This window comes from Eulemur rufifrons, chromosome 5 (genome assembly GCF_041146395.1).
Source record: "Eulemur rufifrons isolate Redbay chromosome 5, OSU_ERuf_1, whole genome shotgun sequence".
NCBI classification, from domain to species: Eukaryota; Metazoa; Chordata; class Mammalia; order Primates; family Lemuridae; genus Eulemur; species Eulemur rufifrons.
In genome coordinates, this window is record NC_090987.1 from 55,566,836 (window position 1) to 55,592,638 (window position 25,803).

At 49.3% G+C, this 25,803-nt stretch overlaps 1 long non-coding RNA gene and 1 pseudogene across 1 annotated transcript; both read right to left on the reverse strand.

Annotated features, from left to right (window-relative positions):
• Positions 1-7,031: 7,031 nt before the first annotated feature.
• On the reverse strand, positions 7,032-8,238 carry LOC138383432 (uncharacterized). The gene is made up of 3 exons (XR_011233586.1): positions 7,884-8,238; positions 7,498-7,595; positions 7,032-7,142 (listed from the first exon to the last, which is right to left on the reverse strand). It is a non-coding gene; the product is annotated as an uncharacterized lncRNA (long non-coding RNA).
• A 1,550-nt stretch (positions 8,239-9,788) lies between these two features.
• Positions 9,789-25,803, reverse strand: part of LOC138383198 (centromere-associated protein E-like) — a 53,921-nt pseudogene continuing 37,906 nt past the window's right edge.

Consider the following 25,803-nt stretch of genomic DNA (forward strand, 5'->3'; position numbering starts at 1 on the left):
AGTATACACAGAGGCCTCGCACCGTATGTCTGGACATTTGGAAGTTATAAATCAAACTAACAACTGTTAAATAAAATATGTTCTATTCCCCTACTCTGACATATGCTTTGATAGTGACCTGGAAGGCCAGGTTCTAATTTAAAACTTCTGTGACTTCCGAGTTCCCTGCCCCAACGTGGGCATGAGAAGAGCTGGCCTGGCCCTCAGCCTGCCCACTTGTCTTCCCACCCCCAGCCATCTTGGCCCAAGGAGAGGTCCCCATGCACACGTGTGGACACTCTAGTCCCTGTGTGCAGCTGCCCATACCTCCTGCAACCCGCTGCCACTTGGCTACCCCACTGGTGACACAGTCCACCCTTGAGGGACATTCTGGAGTCCCTCGTATTGGGAGTGTGGTCTAAAGGGGAGGGTCTGGCCTTCGAGAGGGCCCCACAGATTCCTTATCCTGTGAGGGGAGCCACAGACAGAGAAGGTCTGGACTGGAGTCTTGCCAAGCAGGGGACCCATGGCACGGACACCCCGCACGCGAGTCTAAGGGCGGAACTGGACAGACCTTGAGCAACTGATGACTTGCTCAACCACTGCACAAGAGCTGGGAGAAGCACAGGGTGCTCTGAAGATGTGTCAAGGCGGTGACTGTTGTCCAGGGATCCGAGATGCCTCTGCAGAAGCCACATTTGAGTGAAGCAGTAAAGAATGAAGAGTCAACCAGACCAGGGGTTAAGGGAAGGGTGTCTAGTCAGAGGGAACAGCATGTGCGAGGGCTCTGGGGCAGAAAGGCTTGTGGGGAGAACGAGGTCTGAGAGGAGACCCTCATGACTGGAGCCCAGAAAGCCAGTGGGCATGGGCACCAGCTGAGGCCAGAGAGCTGGCAGGGGCAGAGCATGTGGGGCATGTGGCTGAGAGCTTTGGGTCACCAGGACAACAAGCTGGAGGATCCTTGGGCAGAGAGGCCTTGGGAAGTGTCTGCTCCCCACCCCCGCCCCAGGCTTATGACTCTGCCAAGGCCTCATGGGCAAATAATGCAGCAGCAGGCTGAGAAGTCCTAGAATCATCACATTTTGTCACAAGGAAGAGCTTCAGAAATCACCCAGAAATCAAAGCTGATCTCTGTCTTTCAGGAATCACCCATTGCCAATGAGAAAACTCCTAGAGAGACAACATCAGAATTCGCCTGAGGTCACTGGCAGGTTGCTGGCAGGGCTTGGCCCAGAGGTTTGTTTGCACAGTCTGAGGACCTACTGTGTGCCCCACCAAAGTCTGAGGCACAGCAGACGTCCTCAACACTGAGCACAGCGTGTGGTAGGCACTGTAGGTGCACTGCCAAGATGTTTTGAAGGAACTGGACTTTGTCCAGAGACAGAAAGACATATAGAAACAGTATCAGCCCTTTTGAGGCTCTGTCTGGTTGGGGAAGGGACATAAAAAGGAGTGACAGTGGCACAGCTGATAAGCTGGCACAGGGGCCTGTCCCCAAGCCTACAGCCTCCTAGCAGGTGCCCCTAAGTCCTCCTGCAGCCTGGAGTATGTCCCTGCAGCCACTCTTGAAAAGGCCCTGGTGCCCGCCTGATTGCTAAGTCCGACGGACACATGAACCGCCTGCTGTCCTCCCTGAGACACACCGCGCCTTTGCCCCAGGCAACCCGGGTCCTCCCCATCACTCCACCCCTCCCTTCCTCAGCTCCCCCTCCTCTGCCCGCCCTGTAAATGGTGATGGGCCCCAGGTTGTGCCCTCCCTGAGGGCCCTCAAGCCTTCCACTGTGGGCACTCAGCCACCATGCCTGCACGTGTCACCCAAATCTCTATCACCAATGCAAACCCCTCTCTCCCGAGTCCCATGTGCAAAGTCCACCTGCTTGCAGGACACCGCCACGTGGATGGCTGCCAGAAACCCCAAGTGCAACCCGCCTGCAATGAAACTCCAAACCAGCTCTTTTCCCTACTTCTGAGCATGGCACCTCCAGTCCCCAAGTCCCCATCTTCTACCTTCTAAACATGTTCCAGATCTGCCTCTTCCACCCTCCCCTGTTCTCTCTCATCTGGGTGAGCACAGCAGCCTCTGAAAGGGCTTCTCGCCCCGTTCCATCCTCCACCCAGCAACCGTCTGACCAGGCCACATCCCCAATCTCCGCATGCCAGCTGTGCCCGTGCCTGTCACTCCCAGCACACTGCAGGCTGCTTCTTGCCTCAGTGCCTTTGAGTCGACGGTCCCCCCGCCTCTCCCACTTTCCCCTGTCTCATTTCTCCTCCGCCTTGAAGCCTCAGCTCCCCCATGTGTGCAGCTCCCTCGTCACGCTCAGCTCGCTGGACGCAACTGCGCTTCCGTGTCCGCCTCTCCCGCTAGGCTGTGGCCAGCAGAATGTTCCCAAGCCTCACCCACTGCGCCGCCAGTGCTGCTGCCTCACTCGTTTTGTCGCCAGATCGCACCCCATCCTATGGACGTGCCACGCTGTGTTTATCCATTCTTCAAATGATGGACATTTGAGTCGTTGCCAGTATTTGGCTATTATGAATAACGTTGCTATGAACATCTGTGTACAAGTTTTTACGTGGACATATTGTCTTAGCTCGGCCTGCCATAGCAAAATACCATAGACTAGTGGCTTAAACAACAGAGATTTGTTTCTCACAGGTTTGGAGGCTGGAAGTTCGAGATCAAGGTGCCAGCATGGTCGGGTTCTGATGAGGACACTCTTCCTGGTTTGCAGACGGCCGCCTTCTGGCTGTGTCCTCACGTGGCAGACAGAGCTTGCACTCTGGTCTCTTCCTTTTCTTACAAGGACCCTAGTCTCATTTTTACAGCCTCATCTAAACCTAACTACCTTCCAAAGGCCTCACCTCCAAATACCACCACATTGGGGCTTAGGGCTTCAACATATAAATTGGGGGGGCCACAAATATTCAGCCCGTGACTCATGTTTCAGTTTTTTCAGGTGCACACCTAGGAGTGGAATTGCTGGATTAAAGGTAACTCTGATTTAACCTGTTGAGGAACCATCAGATTGTTTGCAGCGGCACGAATTACACCTGCCAGCAGGGCACGAGGGTTTCTGTTCTCACTTTCTGCAACGGCTGTCTCGGGTCTTCATTCTCCTCAAACCCCTGGCCCTCCTGACCTTCCCACCCTCTCAACAGAGGGCCTGCCTCCACCTCGCAGGAAAATGGAAACACCTGTCCCAGCGTCCAGCTCAGACCTCGTCCACCCCACCCTCCCTGCCCTCCTCTCCCCGGAAGCTCAGAGCAGACGTTTCTCTAGGGCACAGCTGATCTCCGTCTTTCGGGAAATATCCACGATCACTGACCGCTCCTCTCTCTTGTTCACTGAACTGCTGTCTGGGGTTGAGGGCCCGGGAGATGGAGATCAGCGAGCAGGAAGCTCACTGGGCATGCTCTCAGGACCGACACCTGTGCTGGGGCAGGCAGGATGGAGCCAAGGGACAGTTGAGCTGTGACACAGGCCCATGGAAGGCCTCAGCCACCCCACCAGGAAGCTCTGGAGCAGGCACAGCCTCAGCGTCACACCACATTGTGGCCAGGAGTCAGGCCACTGCCTTCCAGGGCTGGGGCAGGGGGGCACGGATTGGGGCCACATGGCTCTGTTCAGCCCAGGGCGCATCCTGGAGAGAGGCTCGGAGGAGAGCCGTCAGCCTCCGGCCCTCCTGCAGCTGGGGCAGTTCAGGTTCGGTCCTGGGATTCTGGGTGGTGCCCGTGGCATCCGCTCTGACTTCCAACAGGCCCCTTCCCCTAACCATGGGATCGTGTTCAAGTCTCTCTCTGAAAAATCCTCCCTCAACCCCACATCCCCGCAACTGCCTGCTTTCCTCCTCCTCCTCCTGCTCCTCCCCGCCAAACTTCTTGAAAGAGTCCTCCACACTCACTGTCCCCACGCGCTGCTCCTGTTCACTCCCCAACCCCGATGCACCAACAGACCACTGCGATGCCACATCATGTTTGTTGGGTACTTTTGGGTCTTCACAGTCATCGTCCTCTTGGGGACATCCTGTCCTCTGCTGGCTGCTCCTGCCTTGGAAACACTGCTTTCCTCTCAGCTTGCACGATGCCACGGCCTCATCTTCCTCCTACCTCTGGCCAAGCAGCCTGTTCTCTTCTGTGTGGCCAGTAAGGGCAGAGCCCGTGGGGCCAGCCCTCCTCTCCCTGGCCTCCCTCCCTGGATGTCGCTGTCCACATCGCCATGTCGCCAGGCCACATCAGTGACTAGTGAGCAGGCATGACTGCCCCTCCAAACTCTCAACCCCAGTGTCCCCTTGACGACCTGATGATGTCTGCTCTGGGACAGTCCTCAGTCTGAGACTGGATTCTTGCTCCTCCCCACACCTGTCCTCCAGGGTTTTACCTGTCCCAGGAACAGGCTCCACCCACCCCCAGCCGGGCAAGCCAGGAACCTGGGAATGTGGCCTGCTCCCTCCATCTCCCCCTCTCTGCCCGCCTCCCTACCTGACCTGTGTCCCAGTCCTGTCGTTCCCCCCTCTGCCGCACTCCTCCTCTCCAGCCAGGGCCCCTGCTCAGCCTCAGGGCTAAGATCTCCCACCTGGACACTGCGGCTGCTCCCAGCCCTCCCCCTCCCACATCCTCGTGGCCCCCACTCCCCCCAGCCTCATTTAAACACACACACCTGATCATATCATCGCCCTGCTTAGAAACCATCCCACCTGCCCAAGGAAAAGACCCCAAGCTTTAGCATGGCCTGCCCACCCCTCTGCCTCCTCTTGTGACGCAGTGTGGCTCAGTGGCTGGGAGCATGGGCTCTGGAGTCAGGCCACCCGGATTCAAATCTGAGCTCCGCCATGCTAGAGGATTCTGGGTAATTGACTCATCCTTTGTGTCCTGTTTCCTCATCTGGAGAATAGGGATGCAACAGCAGCACTGGCCTCAGGGGGGCTGGGCAGATGACGAGATGACACCTGCAAGGTTGTGAGAACACAGTCTGTTCAGAGCAAACATTCAGGGAACACTCGCTGGGCCTCACGCCTTACCCGCTTTCTTAGTTTCTGCACTGCAGCTACACTGGCCTCCCATGGGCTTCTCAAATGTTTCATGCTCCCCCACCTCCACCCCAGGATCTTTGCACGTGCTGTGCCCATGTTGCAGTTCTCTTTTCCTTTGCTTAGTCATCTTTTAGCATTGTTCCCAGGTAACCATTCCTCAGGCGGCTCTGCGGAGTGCCCAGCCAGGTCAGCTTTCTCTGTTCTCAGAGACCCATACGCTTCTGTTATTTCAGTTTGTCATTTTACATTTATACATCATGATTATCGCTGTGTGTCCCTCCCCCCACAATCCTATAAGCCCAGGAGGGCGGGGACTCTGTTGTTGCTCACCATCCTACGCCCAGCGCCCAGCACAGTCCCTGGCACGTAGCAGGTGTTCAAGCCAATACATGAAAAGGAAGACAGCCCGAGCGAGAAGCCCGGCTCTGCTATTTCCTACTGCATGATCGTGGGCAAGCTGCTCACCTCAACGTGCTCAGCGGTAAAGTTAGGACATTCGCGCCTACCTCGGAAACTTCTTACCGTTATAAAATGAGACGTGCAACATGCACGGCCCAGAACCTGGTGCAGGGACACTTGCGCAGTCTCGCTGGCCTTCATTCCTCAGAGCCAAGGATAGTCCTGGGTCCCGGGGTGACAGAGTCTCTGTGGCAGGGCCAGAAGGAGCCAGATGCAGAAGGGTCACAGAGGTCCCCCTGGGGTGCAGCCAGATTGCCTCGAGGGCAGGACGGCACATTGGGCCTGGGACCCTTTTGTTTCCAGAGCTCTAGAGGAGTCCTTTTTCAAGACTTCAGCCTGGCAGCGCCATGGGGAAGGGTATTTTGTCTGTTTAGGACTAGAGCAGCAGAGAGAGAAGAGTGCCCCCCGCAGGCCAGGACAGGAGGGGACCCCTTGGGATTAACTTGAGAGGTCCTGCCAGGTGGGACTAGGGGGGCGAGGGAGGTCCAGCCTCCCCTGCCCTCCAAGAGTGGACGTTCTGCTTTGCTGGCCAGCCCCGGGGCGCGGCTTGGTGAGCTAAGGGAGGTGGCAGATTTCCTTTCAGGGAGAAGTGGCAGGCCAGGAAAGCCCCGCATGTCCGGCTGGGAGAACGGACGTCATTCTTTAGAGCCCAGCAGGCACCACTCGTGACGACCAGGTGGACAATATGGCCAGGGATGCATTCTTCTTTTTATGAACTTTTTATTTTGAAAGAATTATTGACTCACAAGAAGTTATGTAAATAGTACAGTGAGGTCTGGTGTGCCCAGCACCTGGCTTTCCTGGTGGTGGCATCTTACATAACCACAGCACATTATCACAATCAGGAAAGTGACCCACACTGCAGTTGACCAGACTACAGACCTTGCTTGATGTCACCACCGTCTGCATGCATTCATTTTTGCTTGTCTTTGTGTATAATTCCGTGACATTTTATCACATGTGTGGATTCATATAACCACCACCACAAGCAAGACGCAGAATATTCCATTCTGGAGAAGAAATTCCTGACGTTTCCCCTTATAGTCACATCCTCCTTCTCCTTCCCTCATCCCTGGCAACCCTGTCGTTCTCCATCACTATAAATGTTTCATTTTGAGAATGTTAATAGGTGGAATCACGCGGTATGTTTGAGATTGGCTTTTTGCAGTCAGCGCAGGGCCCTAAGACCCACTCCAGTTGCTGTGGGGATCGATCGTTCCTTACTTGTATTGCTCGGTAGCGTTCCACAGATAGGCTCTTACAGAGATTCTCCCAGCGGTGGCTGAAGGACGGAGGAAGGGGCCCAGTTATGAGGCTGCCGGTGTTCAGGTAAACAGCGCGAGGCGGACACGCATCCCGCCCGGCTGGCACCGTCTGGATGAGTTCAGGCCACGCGGGTGCGGTCTGCGGCAGAGCAGCGTTTGGGAGTCTCGAAGCAGAGCTGCCAGGAGGGGGCGCCAGAGGCCTTTTGCCCAAGGGGTGTTTCCGAAGCGGGATCGCCAGGGCAGGTTAGAGGGAGCTTTGGGCCACTGTGCACATCACCCTGAAGTCCTGTCGGTCTCTGCACCCCAGCGCTCAGGTTTCAGTCCGGCCCTGAGCGTCCGAGACTGCGGGATGAGGCCGATGTGTACTCAAGGAGGAGGCAGCAAGGGGAGGCCCGGACCAGGAAGAGGTGGGCTGGGGTCAGGCACAGGGTGGTCCTCAGCGGGCCGGGACTGCCCCTCAGAGGGTGGCTCTGAGCTCAGGCCACGGGGCTGCGCGGGGGCACCTCTGCCCGCCCTTCCCATCCCTAACGACTGCCCGCACTTCGCTGCCCACTTCTCTCCCCAGCCCCTGGCGTGTGCTCTACACCCTCCCACCCGCCTCCCTGCAAGACGCCTTCCCCGACGCCCCCCCACCCACCGCCCCTTCCCCGGAACACTCTGGGCTGTGCGGATCTGCATTCGTGAAGGGTGCAGGTTGGGTGCTGGCTGTGTGTGCGTTAAAACAATGCGCATCCTCATCCTCTGTGTCCCCTCCGCGTGTAAGTTACCTGTACTTCTTAAGAGAATCTCCCTCATGAGGCCTTGCCTAATAATTTTCGGTCCATACACCTGTGAGACTTCTCATTCATCTCTTGTTGCCTGGAGCCTGGCACACAGAAGGGGCCAAGTGAAGGTTGATTGAAAAAATGAATGACCCTGTCAATTGTCCTGTCTTTGAAGCTCCCCTCCCCCACTGATTGCTCTGTGGCGGTTTTCTATGCGGGCATTCCTTCCCCTGCAGCCCAGGAACGCTGGTGGGCTGCCCTCCCCCCTGCTCAGGTCACTCCGCCCCCTCCCCAGCAGGCTCACCCACCCAGACAGCTTTACTTTCCGCACTTGTGCTGCCGGACCCCAAATCCCCCACGCAGCCCAGAGCCCTGAGCCCCACGCATACCTCCCACTGCTTCTTCTTTGCTTGTCTCTTTCTGCCCTTCCCAGTGTCTGTCTTTCCCGCAAACATTCAGCTCCCTCGCAGCAGGAATCTTGTCTGTCTGATGGACCAATGCACCCCCAGCACCTGCTCGGACTCAGAAAATATTTGTGAAATGAATGAATGAATAAATGAATGAACGACTCTCCCTCTGAGGTCCTGCGGACACTTGAAACACAACACACCCCCCACAACTGCCTTCTCCTGTCTTTGCCACCTCTCTCCTCCTCCTCCCCAAATTTACAAATCCCGGAGTCCCCCTAGATGGCTCCTTTCCCCACGTCAGCCAGTCACTACGTTGCCCGGATTGCACCTCTGAGCTTTCCCGCCCCCACCTCACTGCAGTCCCTCCTAGGCTGGACCCTCCACACGTCCCACCTGGACCTCCTCTCCTCAGGGCAGCTGGGTTTCCGGCCTGCGCCTTTGCTGCTGACCACATTGCCGCCTGAATGATTTGTCTAAACTGTTAGTCGTGTTATGTGAACTCCGACTTAAAGCCTTCATTGCATCCATGTCCCAGTTGTGTCTCCTGAAATGTAGGACTCACGAAGTGAGTGGCACATGACATGATTCTGGGAGGTTCAAGGACCTACACCATGCACCAGGGCACCCTGGGGTGACCATTAACACAGAATTGCAAGATGAGAAAGTTGGTTCTTTCTAACTCTGATTACACTAAGGAGAAAAAAACATCTTTTTTTCCCTCGTTAATTTCTCCTTCTTGCGGGAATCAGGACTCCAGCCACAGCCGCCGGCCAGCCAGAAAGGCAACTAGCAGAAAAAACAACACAACAAAAAGAAAGACAATTAGTGATTTTTTTTTTTTTTTTTTTTTTTTTTTTTTTTGAGACAGAGTCTCACTCTGTTGCCCAGGCTAGAGTGAGTGCCGTGGCGTCAGCCTAGCTCACAGCAACCTCAAACTCCTGAGCTCAAGCGATCCTCCTGTCTCAGCCTCCCGAGTAGCTGGGACTACAGGCATGCGCCACCATGCCCGGCTAATTTTTTCTATATATATTTTTAGCTGTCTATATAATTTCTTTCTATTTTTAGTAGAGATGGGGTCTCGCTCTTGCTCAGGCTGGTCTCGAACTCCTGAGCTGAAACGATCCGCCCACCTCGGCCTCCCAGAGTGCTAGGATTACAGGCGTGAGCCACCGCGCCCGGCCGACAATTAGTGATTAATAGATGGAACGATAACATGGTCTCATTAATATTTTTATTTTATTTACTTTACAGTTACCTTCTATATGTGACATGTGATATCAGGTTTCTTTTTTATTCTTTCTTTCTGTAGGCCCCTTAGCTGGGACTACAGTCGCACACCACCACATCCAACTAATTTTTTCTAGCTCACTCTTGCTCAGGCTGGTCTCGAACTCCTGAGCTTGAGCGATCCTCCTGCTTCAGCCTCCCCGGAGTGAGATTTACTTTTGTACCTTTACATTTTTTTTCACTGTGGTAAAATATACATAACATAAAGTTTACCATCTTAGCCATTTTTTTTTTTTTTTGAGACAGACTCTTGTTCTGTTGCCCAGGCTAGAGTGCTGTGGTGTCAGCCTAGCTCACAGCAACCTCAAACTCCTGGGCTCAAGCGATCCTCCTGCCTCAGCCTCCCGAGTAGCTGGGACTACAGGCATGTGCCACCATGCCTGGTTAATTTTTTTCTATATATATTTTTAGCTGTCCAGATAATTTCTTTCTATTTTTAGTAAAGACAGGGTCTTGCTCTTGTTCAGGCTGGTCTCAAACTCCTGACCTCGAGTGATCCTCCCACCTCGGCCTCCCAGGGTGCTAAGATTACAGGTGTGAGCCACCACGCTCTGCCGAGGTTAATGTTTTGATTGCTGGACTGCTTGCTCTGTCCCACTAGACTGTAAGCTCCACGAGGGCAGGGACCTCCACCTCGTCCTTGGCTGTCTCTGATTCTGAGTGGCTGGTACGGTGATGGGCGCAGAGTAGGTGGTGTTCAGTCGGCATCTGTGGGAAATCAGGTAATAGCTACGTTGTGAGGCTGCGTGGGCAGTGGCCCTTCTGACAGTATTCCAGAAGGGTGGCACTCAGTGAACAAAGGCCTGGAGGTGGGAAGCAGCAGGGTGTGGGGGGCAGATGGGCTGCAGTTGGCGTGGACAGGCAGAGGCCGGAGGGATGAGACTGGAGAGGCCCTCAGCCTCCCTCACCCCTGCCTATTATGAAACCCCACAGCCCTAGCACTTTGTCTACACTTCCTTCACACCCTACATCCTGCCTCATGTGATGCGAGTTGATTCATCAGCACTTACTGAACCCCTACTGTGTGCAAGGTATGGCGTTGGGGCAAAACACCTACCATGTGCAGCACAGGCCAATTTCCAGAGTGATTTGCCACCCAGTATCACGCCTCATGCTCACAGCAGCTCTACAGAAAGGAATCGTTCATCCATCCATCCGTCCGTCCATTCCCGTACTCAAACACTTAGTAAATGTGTATCAAGTGCTGAGCACGTGCCAGGTGCCAGGAATGCAAAGCAGGCAAGGCCAGCAAGGCCCTCATGGAGTGGGGAAGAACGAACTCGTAAACAAACCAGCAAGGCAATCTGCAAGTGTGATAAACTCTGTGTAAAACCTAACAAACGGGTGATATTATGGGGAGAGACTGGGCCCATCACTCTGGTCAGTCGGGGGGCTCTCTAAGAAGGTGCCATTGGAGAAACCTCCAGCCATGGGAGGAACGCGCCAGGCCGAGCTCGCAGCAAATGCAAAGGGCCCGGCAGCGTGGGACAGTACCTGGGCATCGGAGGGACAGTACCTGAGTGTCACCAGAGAACTAGAATATTCGATGGGGTGAAGTGGGGAGAGAAAGGGATGAGATGGAAGAGGAAGCCAGCAGCCAGATTAGGAAAGGCTTGTCGACATTTGGATTCATCCTACTGTGAGAGGTTTTTTTTTTTTTTTTGAGACAGAGTCTCACTTCGTCGCCCAGGCTAGAATGCCGTGGCATCAGCCTAGCTCACAGCAACCTCAAACTCCTGGGCTCAAATGATCCTCCTGCCTCAGCATCCCAAGTAGCTGGGACTACAGGTGTGCACCACCAGGCCTGGCTAATTTTTCTATTTTTAGTAGAGATGGGATCTTACTCTTATTCAGGCTGGTCTTGAACTCCTGAGCTCAAGTGATCCTTCCACCTCGGCCTCCCACAGTCCTAGGATTACAGACATGAGCCACCGCGCCTGGTCCCTACAGTAAGATTCGAATCCACTGAAAAGTTCTACAGAGGTGAACCAGCGTGTCCTGGCTGACGTCTCCACACCATCACCAGGCCACGCTGGAGGCAGTGGAGATGGGAAGATCCACATTGGCTTAAGGTCTATGTGAGAAATAAAACTGTCAGAACCAACTCCAGAAGCCTTGATTTCTCTTCCAAACCTATTTCTCCCCATCTTTCCAGAAAATGGCACCACTGCAACCCTATGGCTCCAGCCAGAAATGTCTAACTTCTGCATCCTTTCTTCCTCCCCTCCTCGGCCCCTCCCCCCACCTCCAGCTCTGTCAGTGTCCACACCAGGAGAAGGGAAGTTTCCAGGCAGTGCCAAGTTGCGTTTGAGGTTAAGGTGCACCCAGGCAGCCTGGCTGTGGGAGAGTCCCAGATACTGACTCTTCCCTGCTGCAGGTGGAGACAGTGGACATTCAGCTTCAGCCACAGTGAGGTTCCGCCAGGTGAAGATGAAAAGGGACAAGAGCTGGGGCTGTTGCCAGAGAAAAATCAAAATGGTAGACCATGGACTCCAAGGTGGGAAAGGAGGGAGGGGACAGGTGAAATGTGGTGGCTGTGAGAGAGTGGAACTTGAGCAGGAGCCACCCCAGAGAAAGTGAGCTGGAGGTGCAAGAGCTGTGGTCAGGGTGCAAATGCAGGGATGGTGCTGTCAGCAACAAGGACGAGCTCTGGGGCGTGGCCGTGGGAGTGGGCAGCTGGGTGCAGGGGAGGAAGTGATGTCTGGAGGTGAGGTGGTCAGGATGCTGTCGTCTGGGTATTGCAAATGCCATGTGCCAGGAGAGCCAAAGTCCCCCCAGCGAGGGGAGTGGCTGGAGGTGGAGGTGGAGGTGCTGGGCGCCAGCACTGGCTGGTGTGTGTCCAGAGAAGCCAAGGGGTGAAGGAGGAAGGATGAGGAACAGTCTAGAAGCTGCAGAAGGGAAGAGGAGGGTGCCAACCTCCACGTGCTGGGCCGGAGGTGTTTCCTCTGGAAAAGGCTGCTGGGACGTCTCCACCAGGGCACGGAAGTAGGGGAACCCTGAGAACCCCAAGGCCCCTAGAGAGAGTCTGGACAGGGAGGTGGCCAAGCTGAGGCCACACTTGGCAGACAGACTTTCCAGCGGGCCAGCGCGGGGTGGGGTGGGGTAAGATAAGGACGGGGAGAGGGACTTGTGAGTGGCAGACGACACGGGGGGAAAGTGGGAGGGTCCGAGGGGTGAGAAGGTAACTAACATTTAGCATGAGTTAATTACCTTTTCTAGAACTGCCTAGAACTCCCAAACTGAAGCTGTCTGCCCAGCTCTTTCCAGGCCAGCAGCACTAGTCTCCCCACCCCGCCCTCGGCTCTGGAGCACTCGGTTCAGACCCAGGTGTGAGTGGATGAAGGGCGCAGGGGTGGGCCCACCTCCGCAGCCCTGCTCCTCTGCAGAGAATTCCCCTGGGCAGAGAGGCGCCACCTAACAGCAGCGCAGAGACCACTCTCCCACCACGAGGGGGTTGGTGGGGACCCTGGGGCACTGGATGAGCCATCAGGCCCCCTGCGGTCTCTCTTCCGTGGAACAGGCAGGTGCCTCCCAGAGGGCCAAGGCTGCCTTATCCGTGTGTGCAGGTGGGACCCGTGTAATGTACCTTCTCGTTTGTCCTGACAGGCTTGCTGTGGGACTCCCACCTAGGGGCAAGGGGTGGGAAGAAACTGGCCCTGTGGTCACCATCTTGGCTATTACAGAGCAGTGGACCTTACCGTAGGAGGGAGGGAGGCTGTGGTATTTTGGGACAGTCTGCTAGATGGAAGGGTGTCAGGTGACGTCAGGGGAAGCTCTGACCAACTCAGTGCCCTCAGTGTCCACTCCGCAGCCCGGGCAGGAGTGGGGCTAGACCCTGCAACGCAGGGGGTAAGGTCCAGTCCCGAAACCCTGGGATTTCACAGACCACCAAGTGATCGGTGTGCCAGAGCTGGGAGTGGGGACACGCACAGGCATATGGGATCCCCAAGGAGGTGCCTTGTCTGCCTGGAGGGTCACAATGCTCACAGGTTGGGAGTCTTCGTGGAGCCTGGGCCAAGAGGCACCAGGAAGCCTGAATTTGTCTTTCTGGTTGGAGGGTGCTCACCTAGTAGCCTGTGACAACTGATAAAGGTAACAGGCCCAGCAAGGCCCACTGACTGTTAGTGACACATTAGGCATAAGCCCTAGATGTGGAGTCCACCCCCTCAGGTGACCCGCCACACCCCTGGCAGGTAGGCAGTGTCACACCCCCATCTCACAGAGGAGGGAGCTCAGCCCCTCGCAGCTGCCCTGGTCCATGGTGGCGAGCATGCTCTCGGTCCATTTATTTATGCGGTGAGTGGTTTTTGAGCCCCTGCTACATGCCAGGCACAGGTAGGTGCTGAGGCTGCAGCAGATTACAGCCAAGATAAACATCGCTGCCTTCATGGGCTCACACTCTGCCTCCCAGACACAGAAACAGAGGGAATGCAAAGTCAGTCCCAGAGCTGGTGCGGTTTACAGCACCCACCACCGCAGCTGCCACCCTGCTGTCATGAGAGCACTCCACCTGGGCGGGAGCCCCAGGGAGGGAGGATGCTCGCTCAAGGGCTGGGGCAGCCCCCAGGCCCAGGCCTGTCTCATTACTGTGAGCCCAGGTGGGAGAGGCTGTCTGGCCCCCTGAGCCCATGTGTCTCTGGAGACCAGACAACATGGAGCCAGATTTGGGCCAAGTGGGGTCCCAGCACTTGGTGAGTCCTGACCGAGGATCTCATAGAACTGCTGATGGCATCTCTGGCTCATCCCTTCCTCTCTAAGTGCAACCACCCTCCACCCTACCGCCCCCCCCCCAACTTCCTGCAATTGATTCTGGCTGTTGGCGGGGACCCTTGCTGCTACTGTGGGCCAGACACCTACACATGGCCTTGCACCGTTTCCATGGTAGCTTAGGGCTCTGAAGGTGAGTGTCCCTGGAGAACTTGAAGGCAGCTGAACTGTCCTTAAGACCGAACCTTAGAAATCACATAGCATTGCTCTGCCATGTCCTGTTGTCACTGTCCTCTATAAGGCTGGCTCAGCTTCAAGGAGAGAAGACATAGCCCCCGGTTCTCGATGGGAGGAGTGCCGGATAACTTGTGGACATTTGGAACCGCCAAACAGCTAGGAGAGGTAGCAGCAGCAGGTGAACGCAGGATGTCCAATGGCAGAGTCTACATTAGGCCCTGGGACTCCATATGACGCCAGGCTGCCAGGAGAGAGGAGGGCTTCCTGAAGGCAGTGGCTGTGGGCCAGGGATGGGCCAGAGAGGACTCATGCTAGGATGGTAAGAGGGCTGCCCTGTGCGGTGTGGACGATATGGAGGGCCAGGGACTGCTGGGTCAGTGGGTGGTTCTGGGGCTGGAGGCGAGCATGCTCAGAGAAGCCCTTGTCCTGGGCTGGAGGCCTGAAATAGCACCATGGGCCAGGGAGAACAGAGGACAGGGTCCTGCTCTCAGAGAGCCTGGTCAGGCTTTGCGAGGAGCTGGCAAGGAGCCCTGGGGGTGTCAGATCCCCATACCCAGATTGCAGCCACCACAGCCCTTGGGAAGTGAAACTTTCAAGGACAGCTTGATCTGGTGTTTGAGGTTGGCCTTCAGTGGCCCCGCTGCCGGGAGAGGCAGACAGGGGCACAGGGGCGGGGCCTGAAACACACCGAAACTTGCCTGAGGGATGTGGGAGAGAGGGGACCCCCTGAGGGGATTCCCAGTTTGGGAGAAGGGCCATGAAGTCACAGGACCCCTCTCCTTTAACACTGTGCCCCGGGGTTGGGGGAGGGACTCTGGCCTGGGTTTTGGTAGCAGCTACACCAGGAAAGATCTCCGTGACTTTCAGAAGTCACTTCCCTTCTGAGTGCTCAGTTTCCTCATTTATCAAATGTCAGGTTGATTGGTCTGTAAGGCCCTCTGCTCCCCTGACGTCACCACACAGACCCTTCTCCCTAAACCCCTTCTCTTGGCCCCCACGCAGAGCCTGCTGGAGCGGCAGGTGTTCCCAAAGATGAGGGCGTGGGTGTAGCCCAGACCCACCATGACCTCAGGCTGGGTCTCTCCTCCGCTACGCCTGCCACCTGCCAACTGGCTCCATTCACAGGGGAGGTGGGGAGAGAGTGTGAGCAGCTTGGGGTGGCCCAGCTCCCCCACTGGGGACACCACTGGACTCTCCAGCCCTCCTCCGGAGGGAGCAGGAACATGCTGGCCAAGCCCCGCTCTGCTGCACCACTGCCCAGGCACCCATGGGGGCAGGGGTGAGGGAGGAGCTGGGAAATTATGAGGCCCCCATAGACTCTCATTGCAGCTGGGGCAATAACAATAATTATTAATCATTTTGGGTAACTGGTATTTAATATTCATCTTCCTTGCCAGACTGGAAGCTCCCTGGAGGCAGGGCCCAGGTCTGGTTCACTGCTGTATCTCCAAGGCTTAGAACTGTGACTTGCATGCCGGAGGCACCCAGTAAATAATTAAGTGAATGAATGAATTGTCTCGAAGCATTTTTAATCCAGTGGAGGACGATTAGGCATGTGCCAATACTATGATAAGCCTGGCATGCCATGCAACATCAATTATTAACATGCCAGCTGACATATACCGGGCACGAACTCTGTGCCAGGCTAAAGTTGCCAGATTAAGCAAATAAAGATAAACGATGCCTCTTCAATTTGAAATTCAGATAAACACTGAATAATTTTTTAGCCTAAGTATGTCCCATGCAATGTGAGTATCCTGAGTCTTACCAGGTGGCCCCGTGCCAGGCCACACTCTCTAATCTTCACACCAACCCTGTGACAGGGGTACAACTATCACAACCCTTTACAGATGAAGGTACTGAGGCACCAAAGGGATAAGTAACCTGCCCACGGTCACACAGCTGAAAAGTGGCCAAAGGCTCCGTCCTGGGTATTGTAATTGGAGCCCTGAGTCGGGGCTTAATCACCAAGATCCTTTGCCGCCCAACAAATGCCCATAAGTAGTGGGTGCTGGGCTGGCTCTGGGACCCAAGAAGGAAAGGTCATTTGTCAAGAAGGACAATAGCTATGGCTAAGGTGGACTAGGAAAGCTTCTCAGCGGAGGGATGGGAGAGGGGTGGGACAGAGAGGGTGGGCAGAGCTTTGCAGCAGCTGGGTGAGAGAGAGGGGAACTCAGGCTCAGACTCCAGCCCTTCCCAGCTGTGACTTCACCTCTCTGAGCCTTGACTCTGCTCTGTAAAATGGGTACAACACAGACCCACAGCCTCTTATTGAAAATCCTGGGCCCAGGTGTGGTCTGGAACTCAGAACTTTTCAGATATTAGAAAGGAGTTTGGTGTGTGAGTTGTATGTTCTATAGCACCCCCAGGGGACCTAGCACAGCACCCTATGAGCAAACATGGACATTTCCACAGCAAACATGCATATTCACTGCTAAGCAGGATAAGTAGCCTACAACTTGGTCTCAGGTCAGGTCAGTTTTTGCCATCCTGTAAGTTTGGTTTCCAGGCATTTGAGGATTCTGGAATTGAGGACAAGGGAGGGCAGTTTCTTGGGGCATAAGGCCTGGGGTCCCAGCACAGAGAGGGTGCTTGGTCCCCAGGCTTCCCTGCCTTCCTTTCCTGGCCGGCCTGCGGGGCACCAGGGAGGAGACCGGCTCCTTGGAAGCGGAGGCGTCTAAGGAGTTTCCAAATGGGAAAACCGGCGGCTGCAGGCCCCAGGACGCGGCCGGGCGAGCTGCAGCCTTATCCTTGGAGCGGATTTTCTGGGCTGTCTGGGCCCTGAGTCACCCAGGAATGCGGCCTGGGTGGGCTGCGGGCAGGCGAGGGCACTGCGGGGCTGCCCTGCACCGCTGCTGCCCAGGAGAGCCCGGCTGCTGCCCCAAGGACTGGGGAGGAAGGGTGTGGGGACCGCACCCGCTTGTCCCCAAGGGCTGCCCAGGAACCTCCAAAAGGGATGTGGGACGAAAGAGCACAACTTTCAGTTTTAGTTATTTGTATTTCATCCTTTTAAATTTTAGTTTTTTTTTTTTTCAAATAGGTAGTACATTCATATACTTTAAAAATGTAAAAATACAAGGGTCTCGCTCTCGAAGAGATATTTGTACAGCTATGTTCATAGCGGGATATTCACCTTAGCCAAAAGGTGGAAGCAACCCACGTGTCCATGGAGGATGAACGGGTAAACAAAATGTGGCTTGTGTATACATACAGTGCAATATTATCCAGCCTTAAAAGGGAAGGCATTTCTGACACAGGCCAACTTCAAGGACATTATGATCAGTGAAATGAGCCAGTTACAAAAAAAAATACTGTGTGATTCTGCTGTATGAGGAACCCCGGGTAGCGTTATTCTTGGAAAATTGGTGGTTGTCAGGAGCTGAGGGAGGGGGGAATGGGGAGTTATTCTTTAATGGCTATGAAGTTTCCGTTTTTGAAAAGAGCTCTGGAGCCGGGCACGGTGGCTCAGGCCTGTAATCCTAGCACTCTGGGAGGCTGCGGAGGGAGGATCGCTCAAGGTCAGGAATTTGACACCAGCCTGAGCAAGAGTGAGACCCTGTCTCTAAAACTAAATAAATAAATAAGTAAATAAAACAATGCCTAACAAGTTTGCTTGTTTTGTTTTGTTAACAGCTTTACTGAGATGTAATTTCATAAAATGTATCCTTTGTAAGTGTTCAACAATTTTCAGTAAATTTATAGAGTTGTGCAACTATCACTACAATCCCATTTTAGACTATTTTTCCTTTGGAATCATTTACATTTGATCCTCATTCCTACCCCAGCCCCAGCAACCACTGATCTGCTTTCTGTCTCCATGGATTTGCCTTTTTTGGAAATTTCATATAAATGGGATCATACAAATGTGTGGTCTTTTGTGTCTAGCTTCTGTCACTGAGCATAATGTTGTTGAGGCTCATCCATGTTGTAATGTGTTTAAGTGGCTTGTTCCTTTTTATTGCTGAGTAGTATTCCATTGCATGGATATGGCACATTTTGCTCATTCCTTCACCAGTTCTTGGACATTTGCATGTTTATTATGAATAATGCTGCTATGAGCATTCACGCACCAGTCTTTGTGTGGACATTAGTTTTTCCTCTTGGGTAGATATCTAGGAGTAGAATTACTGGGTTGTGAGGTAAGTTTGTGTTTAACTTTCTAAGAAACTGCCAAACTGTTTTCCAAAGTGGCTGCATCATTTAACATTCACACTAGCAATGTGTGAGGGTTTCAATTTCTCCATATTCTTTTTTCATCTTTTTTTTTTTTTTTTTGAAACAGAGTCTCACTCTATTGCCCAGGCTAGAGTGCCGTGGCGTCAGCTTGGCTCACAGCAACCTCAAACTCCTGGGCTCAAGCGATCCTACTGCCCCAGCCTCCTGAGTAGCTGGGACTACAGGCATGCGCCACCATGCCCGGCTAATTTTTTCTATATATTTTTAGCTGTCCAGCTAATTTCTTTCTCTTTTTTTGGTAGAGAAGGGGTCTTGCTCTTGCTCAGGCTGGTCTCAAACTCCTGAGCTCAAACAATCCGCCCACCTCGGCCTCCCAGAGTGCTAGGATTACAGGCATGAGCCACCATGCTTAGCCCCAAGTAACTCTTATTTTACTTAACAATGCCCCTAAAATGCAAGAGTAGTAATGCTAAAAATTCAGATATACCAAGAGGAGCTGTCAAGTACTTCCTTTAAGTGAAAAGGTGAAAGTCCTCAATTTAGTAAGAAAAAAATCATATGCTGGGGTTGCTAATATCTATGGTAAAAACAAATCTTCCTATGAAATTTTAAAGAAGGAAAGAGAAATTCATGCTGGTTTTGCTATTGCATCTCCAATCTGCAAAATTTACAGCCCCAGTGCATGGCAGTGCTCAGTTAAGATGGAAAAAGCCTTACATTTGTGGGTGGAAGACATCAACAGAAAAGTGTTCCAATTAATGACAAAATGCTGCACCAGAAAGTATTGAGCCTATACAAAGACTTCAGCAAGGGATCCCCCTACAGCAAGTGACATCGAGCCATTTACTCTAGGTAAGGGATGGTTATACAGAATCAGGAATACAGAAGATCAATGTTAGCCTGCGAGATCACAATGCCTACACGGTTCACTTCACTTCATCTTATCATGTAGAATTGTATCGTTGTATATCATCACAAGAAGGATGAGTAAGTACAATAAGCTATTTTGAGAGAGACACACCACATTCATGCGGGGAGTTAGCTACGCTCCCTGCAAAGAGGTTTTATTTCCAGTGGGGTCTCTCAGGCAGGGGTTGTCACAAAGGATGAAAAAATAGTAGGAAACAGAAATAAAAAATAATAATACACAGAGCCAAAGATATAGTTTATAAAGTAAAGGTTTATGAAAATACACAAAGGGAGGCTATCCGGAAGGTATATATCTCTCCCACAGAGATATAACAAAGACTGAACTTTTTACATGGGTATTTACAGAGCAGATACATGCTTAGGTTGTCAAGGGCAATGGGATTTACATAGTAACAGGCAGTTTCTCCTTGGCTCTGGACCACTGACCTCACACTGTATCAATTCCTACTCTCATGGCGCTGGAAAAAGCCACATATCCATGCTGATCTGCACAGTAGAAATCCCTACTTTCTAATTGCAGCTGGGCCCTCAATATTATATGAAAAACACCAAATTACATAGAGTTTATGTGATCCAAACACCGGTTTTGTGCCTTTCTCTATTGATTGTGATTTTTTTCTTTTTTCCTTAAAGAGTTCATACTATTTTGTTAACTCTGGCTATTCTACAAATGGGATGAACTATGCATGGGAAGACCCACTGCTCCAATTTCATATAAACAAGCAACCTTTTGAATACTACATATTTTACCAAATATATGGAGAAGAGATTACTTCAGGAAGCAGAATGAATATACCCATCACCGAAAAGTAAAACAAGTCAACAAACTGGTCTTAGGCAATGTTGGTTCTTATGAATTAGTAAATTAGGACCAACCAACCATCTTGGGAACAATGATAAAAATCAAAACTTTGCAGTTTCTGGTATAGCATGTCAGGAGCTTAGAAGTTGCCAGTCTATGCTAACAGCAAATAAAAAGGAAAATACTGAAAACTCTCAACAACTCAATATAGATCCATCAGAGAAGTGCGGTCACAGAACAAAGGGCTGCCCCCAAAATTGGAGAGACAGAGAGGCAGGTACAGAGAATCACAGAAACATTTGCAGGAATCAATTAAGAGGTAGGAAAACTGAACTGTAATTGATGAACTGCTGGAGGCTCAGTGTGGACAACTGTACCTGATTCTGGCAGGAGAGGAGAAAAGGAACCATTTTGAAATAAAACATACCATTATGTTTTTCTTAACAAGGCCTGTTCTCAGGAAAAACTATGAGCAGACCTTAACATGCTCGGCTTTGATCAGGGCCTAATGTATCTGGGGGAAGGGGAAATGCCCAGTTCTAGGTGGCTCTTGCCTTCCATGTGGGAGGAGGGAAATACCCAACTCTAGGTCCCTCTAACCTTCCACAGGGGCAAAGAAAAAAGTCCTCAATTCCAGGCACCACTCGCCTTCCATGTGGGGAGAGGGAAATACACTACTTCAGCCCCATCCAGCCATCTTGTTCCACCTAAGGAGGGGGCACTGAAAAGCACTGGTGAAGCTTACAGCCCCAGGGCACGGGCTCACCAAAAGACTGAGAGCTAGTCATAGGGTGATAGAATGCTCCCCCGCCACACCTGACCACTGCATTACCAAAGGCCTATTTACTGCACTTCCTTTTACCTAGCACATTATGCCTGACTGCCAACAAAAAAATTACAAGGCATGCTAAAAGGCAAAACACAATTTGAAGAGATTGAACAAGTATCAGAAACAAAGTGAGAAATGGCAGGAACATAGGAGTTATCACACCAGGAATTAAAAAAAAACAACTATGATTAATATGCTTTAGGGGCTTTAATGGAAAGAGCAGACAACATGCAAGAACAGATGGATGATATAAACAAAGAGATGAAAATTCTAAAAAAAATAAAAAAGAAATGCTAGAGATCAAAAATACTGTTAACAAAAAATGAAGAATTCCTTTGATGAGCTCATTAGTAGATGGGCTCAGGAAAGAAAATTAGTTTGAGAGAATTACAACAGAAATCTCCCAAATTAAAAAGCAAAGAGAAAAAAGACTGAAAAAAAAATCCAGAATGTAAAAGAACTCTGGGACAACACAGAAGGTGTAACATATACATAATGGGAATACCAGAAGCAGAAGAAAAGAAGAAACAGAAGGAATATCTGAAGCAATAATGACTAAGAATTTCTGCCAAATTAATGTCAGACACCAAACCACAGATGCAGAAAGCTCAGAGAATGCCAAACAGGACAAATGCCCAAAAAACTATATCTAAGCATATTACATTCAAACTTCAGAAAAATCAAAGATAAAGAAAAAAAATCTTAAAAGAAGCCAGAGGAGAAGAAACATCTTACCTTAGCAAGGCCAAGAATTACACCCAACTTCTCAGAAACCATGCAATCAAGAAGAGCATAGAGTGAAATAATTAAAACGTTAAGAGAAAAATCACACCAACCTATAATTCTAGACCCTGTGAAATTATCCTTCAAAAGTGAAGATATAAACACTTTCTGAGAAAAACAAAAATTGAAGGAATTTGTTGCCAGTAGACCTCCCTGCAAGACATGTTAAAAAGCAGTTATGCTGAGGACAAGAAAATAATGTAGGTCAGAAACTTGGATCTACATAAAGGAAGAGCATTAGAGACAGAATAAGTGAGTTCTTAACTGAGCTAACAAATAAGTTTGTTTGAAATAATAATAGCAACAATGTATTTCATTACATAAGTCCATATATATGCATGCTTATCAGTGAACTGAACGAAAGCAATGATACAAGGGATAGGAGGGAGGAATTAGAAATATTTTGTTATTATAAGGTATTCATACTACTCATGAAGTGGTATAGTGTTATTTGCAAGTAGACTAGGATTAGTTGTAAATGTATACTGCAAATTCTAAAGCAACCACTGAAAAGGTACAGAAAGAGGTATACTTGATATGCTAAGGAAGGAGAGAAGATGGAATCATAATATAGTCAATTAAAACCATAAAAGGCATAAAAAGTGTGGAAGAAAAAAACAGAAACAAAGAATAAAGGCAACAAATAGAAAACGGTTACAATATGGTAGATATTAATCCAACTATATTGATAATCACCTTAAATGTCAATAGCCTAAATACACCAATTAAAAGACAGATTGTCAGATCTGATCAAAAAACAAGACTCAATTATATGTTGTCTACAAGAAACCCACTTTAAATATAAAAGCACATAGAGACTAACATCATACAAAAAAAGTGACAGTAGCTGTATAAATTTCTCCAGCCCTTTACTTTTTAATCCAACAACAGCACATTACACATTCTGCTCAAAATCATGTAGAACATTTACCAAGACAGACCACATTCTGGGACATAAAGCATATTTTAACAAACTTAAAAGAAATCATACCAGGTCTGCTCTCAGACTGCAATGCAATTACATTAGAAACCAGTAAGATAGCTGGAAAATCCCACAAATACTTGGAGATTAAACAACACACTTCTAAATAATATAAAGCTCAGAGGAGAAATATTAAGAGAAATTAAAAAATATTTTGAACTAAATAAAAATGAAAATACAACTTATCAAAATCCGTGAAAGCAGTGCTTAAAGGAAAACTTACAGCATTAAATACATATATTAGAAAAGAAGAACCCTAACCCTAAATCAATAAAGTAGGCTTTAACTTTAGGACATTAAAAATGAACAACAAATTAAATTTAAAGCAAGCAGAATTCAATGAAATTGAAACAGGAAATCAACAGAGAAAATAAAAAACCCCAAACACTGGTTCTTTGAAAAGTGCAATAAAATAAATAAGTCTCTAGGTAGGCAAACTAAGAAAAAAAGAGAGAAAGGACCCAAATTACTAATATCAGAAATGGATGAGGAGACATCACTACAGATCTCGTGGAATATTATGGACAATTCTAAGCCACAAATTTGATAACATGAATGAAATGGACCAATTCTTTGAAAGATACAATCTACAAATATTCAACAGAAGAAATTGACAGTCTCAATAGGCCTACATCTATCAAAGAAATGAAATCAGTAATTAAGAGCCTTCTAAAACAGAAAGTACCAGGCCCACATGAGTTAACTGGTGAATTCTACCAAATGCTCCAGTAACTCAAGGAAAAAATTATACCCATTCTCTATAATCTCTTCCAGAAAATAGAAACAGAAGGAATACCTCCCAACTCATTCTATGAGGCCAGGATTATCCTAATATCAAAACCAGAGGATGACATTACACAAGAAAACTACAGACTAACATCTTTCATGAAGATAGATGCAAAAATCCTCAGCACTTGAACACTGCACCAAGAGCATGAGAAGACAAGCCACAAAGTAGGAGAAAATATTTGCAAAAGACATATCTGATAAAGGACTGTTATTCAAAATATACAAAGGATTCTTGAACCTTAATAATAAGGAAGCCAATATTAATAATGTGACTGAAAAATGGGAAAAAGACCTGAATAGACACTTCATCAAAAAAGATACACAGGCGGCAAATAACCATATGAAAGATGTTCAACCTCATATGCCATGAGGGACTTGCAAATTAAACAATGGGATATCACTGCATACTTACTAGAGCGGCCCAAATCCAAAAGTGACAACACCAAATTCTGGGGAGGATGTAGAGCAACAGGAACTCATATTCATTGCTGGTGGGAATGCAAAATGGTATACCCTCTTTGGAAGACAGTCTGGCAGTTTCTTGCAAAACTAAACATACTTTTACTATTGGATCCAGCATTGCATTCCTTGATATTTACTCAAATGAGTTGAAAATGTATGTCTACACAAATAGATGCCTACATATGTTTATAATAGCTATATTCATAATTGCCAAAACTACAGGAGATGAGTTAATTGGTACATCCAGATAATGAAATACTATTCAGTGTTAAAAACAAATAAACTATGAAACCATGAAAAGACATGGAGACAACTTAAATACATATTACTAGGTGAAGGAAGCCAATCTGAGAAGGCTAAATACTGTATGACTCCAACATATGACATTCTGGAAAAGGCAATACTATGGAGACAGTAAAAAGATTAGCACTTGCCAGGGGTTAGAGAAGAGAATGATGAATATGGGCAGAGCCCACAAGGGATTTTTAGGGCAGTGAAACTATTCTGTATGATAACTGTAAAAATGGATACATGTCATTATACATTTGTCAAAACTCATAGAATGTATAACACCAAGTGTGAACTCTAATGTAAACTATGGACTTTGGATGATAATGAAATATCAATTCATCAATTGGTTCATCAATTGTGCCAAATATTCCACTCTGGTATGGGATGACGACAGCTGGAGAGACTGTGTGCTTGTGGAGATGAGGTAACTGAGAATTCTCCGTACTTTCTGCTCAATTTTGCTGTGAACTGAAAACTGCTCTTGAAAAATAGAGCTTATTAATAAAAAACAAACTACATTTTTGAACCTCAGTGTTCAAGGATTAGCACATGGGGCCCTACTAACACAGCTGGCCAGGCTTGGCTATGGCTTTACTGCAGCTGCTGCCCAAAGCCCTGAAGTGGACTCATGTCTCACCATCTCTGAAGCTACTTGGGGAAAAGGCTCAATTCTTACAAAAGCTGTGAGAAGATGGAACAGAGAACAGTAAGAGGATTCAAGATTCCACAAGTGGAAACTGAAAATTACACATCAATATTTTGTTACCTTTATCAGTAGAAATTGATATATTTAATTATCTTAAGGAACCATAATACATTAGAGGAAGAACATGTTTTACAAAACCAATTTTTATAAAGCATATACAAATAAATTTTAAAAAATACTTAAAATTAAGTTGCTCTAACCCCCTTTAAGGAGGTAAAAAAATTAAAGCAAATAACAAGAATGAGGTGGTATAATAAAAAGTAATACTTACAATTACTTTGTTGTTAAAGAAGTAATTCACTTGACAAATTCTATCGTTTTCTTTCTGGATGCCATTTTTAAGCTTTTCTATATCACAATGAGTATTCAACCACTCTTCCAAAAACCGCGTCATTTCTTTCCTATTACTTAAAACTTGTTGAAATTCAGTCTTTATGCTGGGGAAGTCACTTTCTGAGAAATCTTTAAGAATTTCCTAGTGAAGAATAAGCACTGAAGGGCCTGAACATTAGGAAAGTTTTTATCCAAATATGACATAAATTTTATCATACATCATACAAATATCATAAAAAAGGAAAGTATCTACTGGCCCTTTATTTTTCTTAATGTCTTAAAGTAAACTAAGAAATATAATTCTAATTTAAAACTTTATTCTAGTTATTTCTGTAATAAAATTTTGGCCGGGCACGGTGGCTCACGCCTGTAATCCTAGCACTCTGGGAGGCCGAGGTGGGCGGATCGTTTCAGCTCAGGAGTTCGAGACCAGCCTGAGCAAGAGCGAGACCCCATCTCTACTAAAAATAGAAAGAAATTATATGGACAGCTAAAAATATATATAGAAAAAATTAGCCGGGCATGGTGGTGCATGCCTGTAGTCCCAGCTACTCGGGAGGCTGAGACAGGAGAATCGCTTGAGCT